Source organism: Porites lutea, chromosome 9 (assembly GCF_958299795.1).
Source record: "Porites lutea chromosome 9, jaPorLute2.1, whole genome shotgun sequence".
Lineage (NCBI taxonomy): Eukaryota > Metazoa > Cnidaria > Anthozoa > Scleractinia > Poritidae > Porites > Porites lutea.
In genome coordinates this window covers 11276504-11285646 of record NC_133209.1, presented here as the reverse complement: position 1 = coordinate 11285646, position 9143 = coordinate 11276504, and positions in this window count along the sequence as shown.

Below are 9143 nucleotides of genomic sequence, written 5' to 3'. Positions count from 1 at the left end.
TTGAAAACTCGTACAATTTCTGTTCAGTATTGAATCGCTTACTTGTCAACATAGTATGTGACATGTTTGGGAGTCGGAAGAAGCAATCGCTGGCTTTTATGTGACCTGTGACACGATCGCATGACAACTTGAATAGGTCACGTTTGTTTATATGGTTTAACAGTAAATGAGCGTGATTCAACTGGAATCAAGGTCAGTCTATGGAGAGTTACGAATCAACACAGACAGATGACGAATCTTTAATACATTCATCTCCCTAAAAAACAACTTCATTGTCCTTGAATTCAAGGTAATATAATTAAATACAACCAGTCTGCACAATTCAAATGGGCATGAAAAGGTAACATTTGGAAGTCCATTTCACGCGTCTCCACCTCGACCAGTCTCGTACACTTGGGAATAAATCATGACATCACGCGCAGTAGATAAAAAGCGCCAATCACACATCACGAAAAATAAAGAAATTCACGCATGAAAGTATACCACATCCTGTATAATCAGCGCTTCCTCTATCCCCCAAAAAATATATCATAAATTTCTCGAAAAATACACATGTATTTTTAACGGGCTTTGATACCACAAATATCGCTTTTCCTTGAAAATTGATAATTGATTTTTTCACTCAGTTAAAGCAGGTGTACAACAATTATCCGGTAGCGCGTTTAGATCTTCTAAAAAGAAGTTGCATTTTATGGGAAAGTGGTTGAATACCCTCTTGATATGAACAAGTGTTTTCTTTGTGCTGATCCAAATTAGTGTAAAAGAAAAACTTAAGCCATCACTGCCCACTGATGACGTTAGTTCTTTACACAATCAGCTATTTTTTGCAGGGTCAAAAACAAGGAATTTGTTGTAGAAAATTTGTTGCAGGGTCGAGAAGCCTTAAAATCTTCTTACACACTGGCAAAAACTTGCTGTAAAGAGGGGTGTTTTAACTGATTCAGTCGTTTCGTTTTCCTAAAAAACTTAACGCACTTTCTTCTCAAAAACACTTTAAGTTAATGAGCATTTAAGTCGCTTTCCAATTTCCTCCTACATAACAAAAACTGATAGTAAATAATCAGTGCTCAATAGAGGCATTAAAGAAAGGTTGAAAGTCAATCGAAATCAGTCTAGTGTTGAAGTCTTGTTACGTTCAGGAACACTCCTCCCACAGAACATGTGATAGAAGCAAAACGTTCACAGATATATAACTTTACGCGTTTCAAGGAACGATATCGCAGCCTCCAAAAGTAGAAGTAGAAAGCACACAACAGAACTTGAAGAAGTTTGTTACATCATAACGGAATTCTGAATCGCGAAACGTACCACCCTGCCTTGACAAGAAAATCCAAGAAGATCGCAGTTCTTTAATGGCTGAAAGCGCAAAAGGTATGATGTTGTACAGAATTGACAAGAGATAACATGTGATATACTTAGACTCCTTTCAAAAGATACCACATCATTTTCTTTGAACATAGTTTTATTCCATGAAGTAGGATTTTCTTTACAAAACAAGTAAATTGCTACACGATTTTTTCTTGCAACTTTGTGGATTCTATTATGCCTGACTATCCCACTTCACCGTTAGTCAGGTTAGTTGCCGAATAAGATTTTAAGAAAACTTACTGAGTCAAATCAGAATGAAAATTTCCTAATGTACTGATATACAGGGAAAGCATTTGGAAATGTTTGCTCGTTTTTAATAATAAAAACAGCAATACTTCCAGTAAGCATGTAGTAAAGGTGTTAATTGCGACCTTTTGTTCATTCAATAATTCATATAAACATTTGCTCCAAGAACCTTTTCATCGGTTCTAATAAATTCATTTCTGCTGCGACCAAAAGTGGTTGGTCGAAAGTTGTAGCACTTATTTGTTTGTTTTTTTTTTCTTTTTTTCCTCTTGAGACCTTTTTTATCATTATTTTTTGAATACCTATAACAACTGCTTGTTTCTCGTGCTCATATGTCCACTAATTAAAGACGTTTGTTTCTTATTTCTCTTTATAAAAATGATTTTTAAGCTTTCTAAGCTAAAAAGGTTTCGAAGACTTTCAAGATTTCTCCTGTTTGTTTCTTTTAAAAATTACCACGACCTCATCATGCATCCAGAAGAAAACTGAATGGTACACTGAAAGAAGGAATAAATGAAGTATTTTTAAATTGACTCTAGACTATTACGTAATTTTATTTGGCCTCATCTATACAGCAGCAGTTCAGTAGTAGCAGTTTATTTTCGTTAACCTCTGTCATTTCCTGAGTATGACCGAACGCAATTGAATTCCAGACTATCCGCACAGCTTTGTTGAGTACTTTATATCTCTTATTAGGGAGTTTAAGCAACGACATTTTTGAGCAACGCACGTCAACCGGAAGTGAAATTTTTGCAATCTTGAGCTGTGATTTTGAGCAAATTCTTGGGGAAATAGTCTCTATAAGAGTAAAGACACTTAAAATACAAATTTGGTGGCGTCAAGATATATGAAAAAGAAAAACGCTCACTTCCGGTTGACGAGCGTCGCTCAAAAACGTTGCTGCTTAAACTCCCTATTGTTTGTGGCCTTTGAATGGGAAAAGGATCATGCACTCATATAGATCTCTTCAAGGAGTGTAAAGGCGCACACGAAAATGAGGACTACAAAAGGAACTAAACCTACAAGTAGTTTGTGCAGCATAAAGCGCCTGGCTACTCCCAAACTACATAGTACATCGCAGGGTTCAGGGGCACCCAACGTCGTTTTCGTCCTAAATACGTTGAAAACACTTTTTAGGCTATCCAGGGAACTTTTAGATCTCTAGAAATTCATTCTAAGCGGCGCTATAAATTTTGTATCTGTTCGGTCATCCTTTTGGAGAACTCGAGTCTTTTCGAAAATGCATGGGCTTCAGCACTATTTTACCGACAATTTCATTTGCAATTTAACTTATTATGACTGAAGTGAGAATTTTCCTGATTCCTCTCTCCATCACATTTTTGGATCCGAAAATTTTAGGGTTCCCTTTTTTCTATGAAAATTGGCCTAACCTGAGTAGTGCCCAATATGAAAAAGTAAACCTTAACACATCGTAGAGAATTTATTAGATAAGCTTCGACAATTGTACATGAATGGAACGGTCTTCTAGAAAATTTAGCCGTCCTCAAGTGATAGAAAATCAGTTCTAGGCAATATTTGCTTCTCCGAACAGACATTTTGCAAAAAAAAAATAGATTGGGTGCCCCTGGGTACTCCAAGCAATATATATTTAACAATTATTCCTCGAGCCCGAATGTGCTCTGAGTCAATAAGGGCGAGAGGAATAATTGTTTTAGTAAAATCCAACTAGTTGGTCAAAAATGTCGAAAATAAAACAAAAGCTAGACTTGAATCCTTTTTTTGCCGTCAAAAGGCCCACGCTTTTCGCTACTAGGGGGCTTAGCCTAGTAGTAGCTCAACCAATCAGAACGCAGCATTGATAATAGACCACTAGTTGGATTTTACTAAATATATATATATCGTTGGTTCCTATTTATACGTCCTACTGAAAAGGAACAAAGCTGTGAGGCAGAGTTTCTTGTTTTAGGAACCAACAAGGGGTAAGGCTTGAACACGGCGGCAGACTCAAACTCTTCGAAAGGAGACGGTTCAATTCATTTTTAAGCCGGTGATTTCAAGCGAGAGCTTTTCAAAAGTTGCGAAAATCCTATGGGCCGAATAGTCCATAGTCCCTCTATCTTTTTAGGTCGACCCAAACTATAAGTGGAGTCCATAAAAATGATTCAGGGCTCCGGCCAGTTTCATAACTCATTTGCCAACACTTCTGGTGACTTTAAAAGGTTCAATTTCTCAAAATAGTAAATGAAAAAAAGAAGGAAAGAGCTCAAAATCCCTAAATTTTGCTTATGTTCATCAAACCCAGTCGTTTTTGCTAGCGTTCTCGTAAAGGCAGTTTATTCACGATTCATGGAGGGCGCTGTTTAATTCTATCAAGAGCCGAACTGGTCAGTAAATTCTTTGCAAAAATCGTCTTTTGATGAGTGATTAAAACGTTTCCTTTTTGCAGTTAAAGCAATGAGGTCAATTTTAATGGCTGCTCTTGTGGTAATATTGCTAACTTCAGTCGCTTGTCAACAAAAGTCCAAAGTTCCTGCTGAAGAACACACACAAAATTGCCTCAGGCACTGCACTGGAACATGGCGGGCGTGCATGACATCCTGCGACCAACCACTCCACTGCATTGAATGTACAGTAAACGCACATGAGTGTCGGGAAAGATGCCATCATAACAACACAACAAAGAAGAAAAGAGGAGCTCGACCTTTAATTACAACCGGGCTTGAATTTGATTAGTAGCGACACTGTTCTTATTGATAAACTCTACTGACTGAATCATGAATGAGGTTACATTAGTTCGATTTTTTGCTTTTTGATCATTTTTTTATTTGAGCCTTCACATGTGTTACCAATCACTTTTGACCAATAGTTTTGTTATAATGTGCAAAGGGGTCTTAATTATGTTTGATCTCTTTAACCATGTTCCATTATATTTCAATAAGATCCCTAAATTTTGGGGCTATTAGGTCCTCTTTCGGTTGGCGACATCCTGGGAAGGGTGGCCCGAAAATGTTAGGAATGGGGTTGGGGCGATGAAGTGAATTGTGTAACTGTGAAGAGGGGAGGATTTGAAAATGGGCCATGAAATTGGAACGCGAGTCTCGTTTTGGTTGGAGTGTATTTGAAACCAGTCATGTTAGTCATTTTGCTTCAAAAGAGGATGAATTTGAATCTAGTACTGGTGTGTATAGCTTTGTTACTTCTCCATCCCTAGTGACCTTCCTAATTATTGTCACAAGGAAATAGGTCTGACAGTGGATTTCGATAGTGGATGACTGCAGGCTATTTTGCAGTGAAATGTGCTTCCCCTCTCATTGGGCGAAAGCAAATTATGTATTACAAACACAGCTAACTTCTGCTAACTCCAACTCTCATTGTAAAGGGTGTCAGTGGTATCTGCTCTCCTAAAGTAATACATAGATGTGAATGAAGTAGTGCTCAATATGGTGGAAAATAAATAAATGGGTAAGGCAAATAAATGAGTAAATCTAATCAGTGGATGAAATGGCAGGAGGCGGAACTGTAAAAAAAAGGTGCCAACTAATCTCCTACCCAGATCTCACTTTGTCGTGCTGAAAACTACAGGGTAGGTGCTAACTGAAATAGAATTGACACGCGACCTTGTTATTAAGGGTGGCTGCACTTCATGACAAATGTGATACTAATCATGAATATTGAATATAAGGCCCTTCATTAGAAGTGTAAAATCAAGTTTTTAAGTGTACATTATACTGACAGTAGTTATTTTTTGTTTGTTTGTTTGTTTGTTTGTTTCTTTTTAATATATTTGTTGATAGTCACTTTAAATAATTACATTTACAATACTACAAAAAGAACAGTTTAACAATAGACATTAACAGGGTAAAGCAAAATTAATTGTTAAATTATTACAGGGCTAAAAGAAATTATGAAGAAGTACAACAGGGCAATGAAAATACGGAGTTAATACAGTTAACTTAGGTAAGGCGTCAGTATCCACTTTCTTTTAAAGAATTCTTTGTTGCTGATTTTTTCTTCTATTTCATATTTAGCGATGATCTTGGCTCTAAAACCATAAATGTTTGGAAGGATTTGTTTGCTCCTACAGTCCCACAAATAGAGTTTCCCAATAATTATAAAATAATTCAGTAATTGAAGTGAAGGGCAAGCATTTTCCATCAAAATTCCGAAGAGCACATTTTCCAAGCAGAGACGAATTCGTTGATTCGAAATAAGGCACCAATATAGTTCAAATTCACTCCAAAACTGTTTAGAGCGTGAGCAGTGATAGGACAAATGGGTTAATGATTCGGGTTGATTGTCACAGAAAGTGCCTAAATCATTTGTTCTAAAACCTATTTTATACAACTTTGTATTTGTGTAAAGAATTGAGTTAATTACTTTGTACTGGAAGGCTTTAACATACGATTCGACAACGATAGAGTGTGGCAGCTTAAATATTTGCTTCAGATTGTCGCTGTTAAAATGAAAGTTACTCTGTACTTTTTTAATAATATTGGGTGGTTTAGCTTTTTCTCTGATGAGTAGGTTGTAGTAATCCTTTGATTTCCCTTTCGTAACATCAAAATTATTGTCACCCACCACAAATGTTGGAGAGTTTATGGAAGGATACCTGTCATAACTTCTTAACGATAATGGAATGGATCTACGTAAGCTATCCCATTCTAAAATATTTGTTTTGCGTATTTTTTTGGACAGTTGATTATAAGTATCAGTACTGTCCAGACTAAATAAAAGATCTTGAATGCAAATGACTCTAGCATTAACATAGTGTTTATAATAAACCGGCTTGTTTTCTACTTTTATTTTTTTGTTATTCCAGATTATGGTTTTCCAATCTTCTTCAGTGGCAAACGTTTTCACGAAATTGCGACCACCATAACAAAAGTTCACGATAAAATTGAGAAGGAGTTGTGTAATCCGAGATATTGTAGTTCCGGCAGTTAAAAATAACAATCCCCCAATGGAGCTCAGTATGTATTGTAGGTAGCTTTTCCAAGTTCCATTAGTCTCACTGAAGATACGTTTTAACCAAGCTAATATCAATGATTTAACCATGCACTCGAGATCTACCATTCTTAGCCCTCCCTCTTCGTATTCGTTTGTAACTGAAGCTCTTGTTACTTTATCTACACCTTTCCAGAGAAATTTAAACAGTATTTTATTCAATTCTTTTAGCAATTCCTTGGGAGTTGGAAGGATCGAACAAACGTAAATGTACTTACGGATAAGAAAAGATTTGATTATTGTCACCTTACCTTATATCGACAGGCCTCTAGCGGACCATATATTAATAAGTTTTTTAATTGAATCCAGTCGTTCTATAAAATTCTTTTCTTTAAGCAATTTTTGGTCGTAAGTAAAATATACACCTAGAGCTTTCATTGGCTCGTCTGGCCATTTAACACCGAATGGTTTTTCTTTATAATGTCTCTTAGACTGACAGAAGTTATTGGTGTCCATGGAAAGCAGGTTACATTTGACCATATAAGAGTGCTTTGTATGAAATGTCCGCAGAAAAGTCCGAAAAAAATTCTTGGAAGAAAGGAATACAAAGGCAACTGAAAAACGTGACGACGTCATTACTTTGGCATTGTAACTCTGATGTCAACAAAACATGAATCACAACACATTTTCATTATTTCATAATACAGCTGTGGTAACGTTATTCCGATATCTTTGTTAATACCGACGAAGAAAACTCTCAAACATGTTCAAACTTGGGAGGTAAGACGAAGTCGAGGGGAGGGGGGTCGAGACGAAGTCGAGGGTTTGCATAACCGTCGAGAATTCTCCCAACGCCTCGAGTGTTTATACCAGGCTATGCAAACACAGGAAAAAAGTTTTCTATTGCTTTTATAAAATAACTTTCCCTAGAAAAAAAAACGCAAAACTCTTTGTATGGCACTGATTAAAGGATAAATTCTTACTAGTCGCAAAATCTTGTCCACGAAGTCTTGCACGCGTAATGAGTTCTTGTTTTGCAAAAAGATGCTTTGCAAAATACGGAGTTTTCTCGCTTAAAATGTCAGCTTAAGCGAAGAAAAATTGACTCACCTTCTTTGTAACGATTTTCCATGTTTCAGCCGACGAAGGAATGGGTAAATAAAGTAAACTTGTCGAGTTTTGAACTCGAAAACTTTTTCAAATTTGGTGCTTGCGTGATTAGCGCGCGAAAAGCCAAACAACTTGACGCCACAACCATGTTTACATACTCTCATGCAAACACTGCTCTCGGCCAATCAGAGCGCGCGTACTATCTTAGTTATTTTATAATGTATGATATCCAACAGCAACGTCAAACTGTGTTGCGTGCAACAACGTATGATAAAACAATTATTGGATGGGCTTTTTGTGATACAGGAAAAACCTGCATATAAGAACCTAGGTGATTTAAGAACCTACAGGCTGAAATTTGGCATTTAAATACCCAAAAATATAAGAACCTGTTCAGACTGGCAAAGAAAAGTAGGCTTTTATACAAAAAAATCACTACAATTTGGTGGTCAAAATTCTCTATTTAATTATGTGAGAAACTTCTGACAAATTCGGGGGTGGAAGCTGAATAATGAATAACGGGGTTTAAAAGGAAATGAATAATGAATTTTTGGAGTTAGAAAATCGGGAATAATGAATAACACCATCTAGCCTCGGACAAGAGAGAATAATCTTGCCTCGGAATAACTCATAGCTGCTAAAAGATCCCATAAAAACGGATGACGAAAGAAACAATTTCAACTTTTCTGCCCATCGTAAACATTGGAATCCGTCCGAAATCAGTGAAATCCAAAGCGGCAAATCCTGAAATCAAACTCCTGAAAATCAGCGTTCTTTTCCTACAGCCAATCCGTTAGCATTTAATTGACAGCCTGCAAAGTTGCATGTCAATCACTAGAGATGCTTGACCTTTGCAGGTTCCCCTTTTTATGGTTCGATGTGTTTTGTGTCTACAGTTTACGCCCACCGTGTTCTCGTATGATTGGATCGCTTTTCTAAAATCCGCTTCTTCATTCGATTTTGAACAGTGGAAAAAAAGAAGTCAGAGAATGAAGAGAAATCGTCATCGACGGTAGGTCTATTTGTCATTCTTGACAATGTTCCCAGCTCGCGTTCCTGGTCACCTGAAAATTGACGTTTAGTGCATGCACAATCAGAGCAGGTCAGTACAAACGTACCGTTCTTTTAATCAGCTTATTAGTAATCATTTAAAAGATTTTATACTCGACGATATTCTCCCAAAAGTGTCCTATACGTTATGAAAGGGTAGGGATATCTGTCGTTTTGGTCTATAAATTAAAAGGCCAAAGGGCTAACAAATTAATTTATGACGTAAAGAAGTCGACAAAATGTTTTGGTTTTGTGATTGAGTCGTATTTCAAAGATAGTGTATTTACCAGTAGTCAAAAGGGATGCATTTGGCAATAGAAGGTACGCGAAAGGGCTACCTTTTACAGTCCGGGAGTAGGCAGTTTTGGAAGATGCGGTGACGTAATGATTCCATTTGTCCGCTAAAAATTCGCGAAAATCGTAAAAAAAAAAAATAATAATCGCAAGGAGAAGAGATTGTTTTT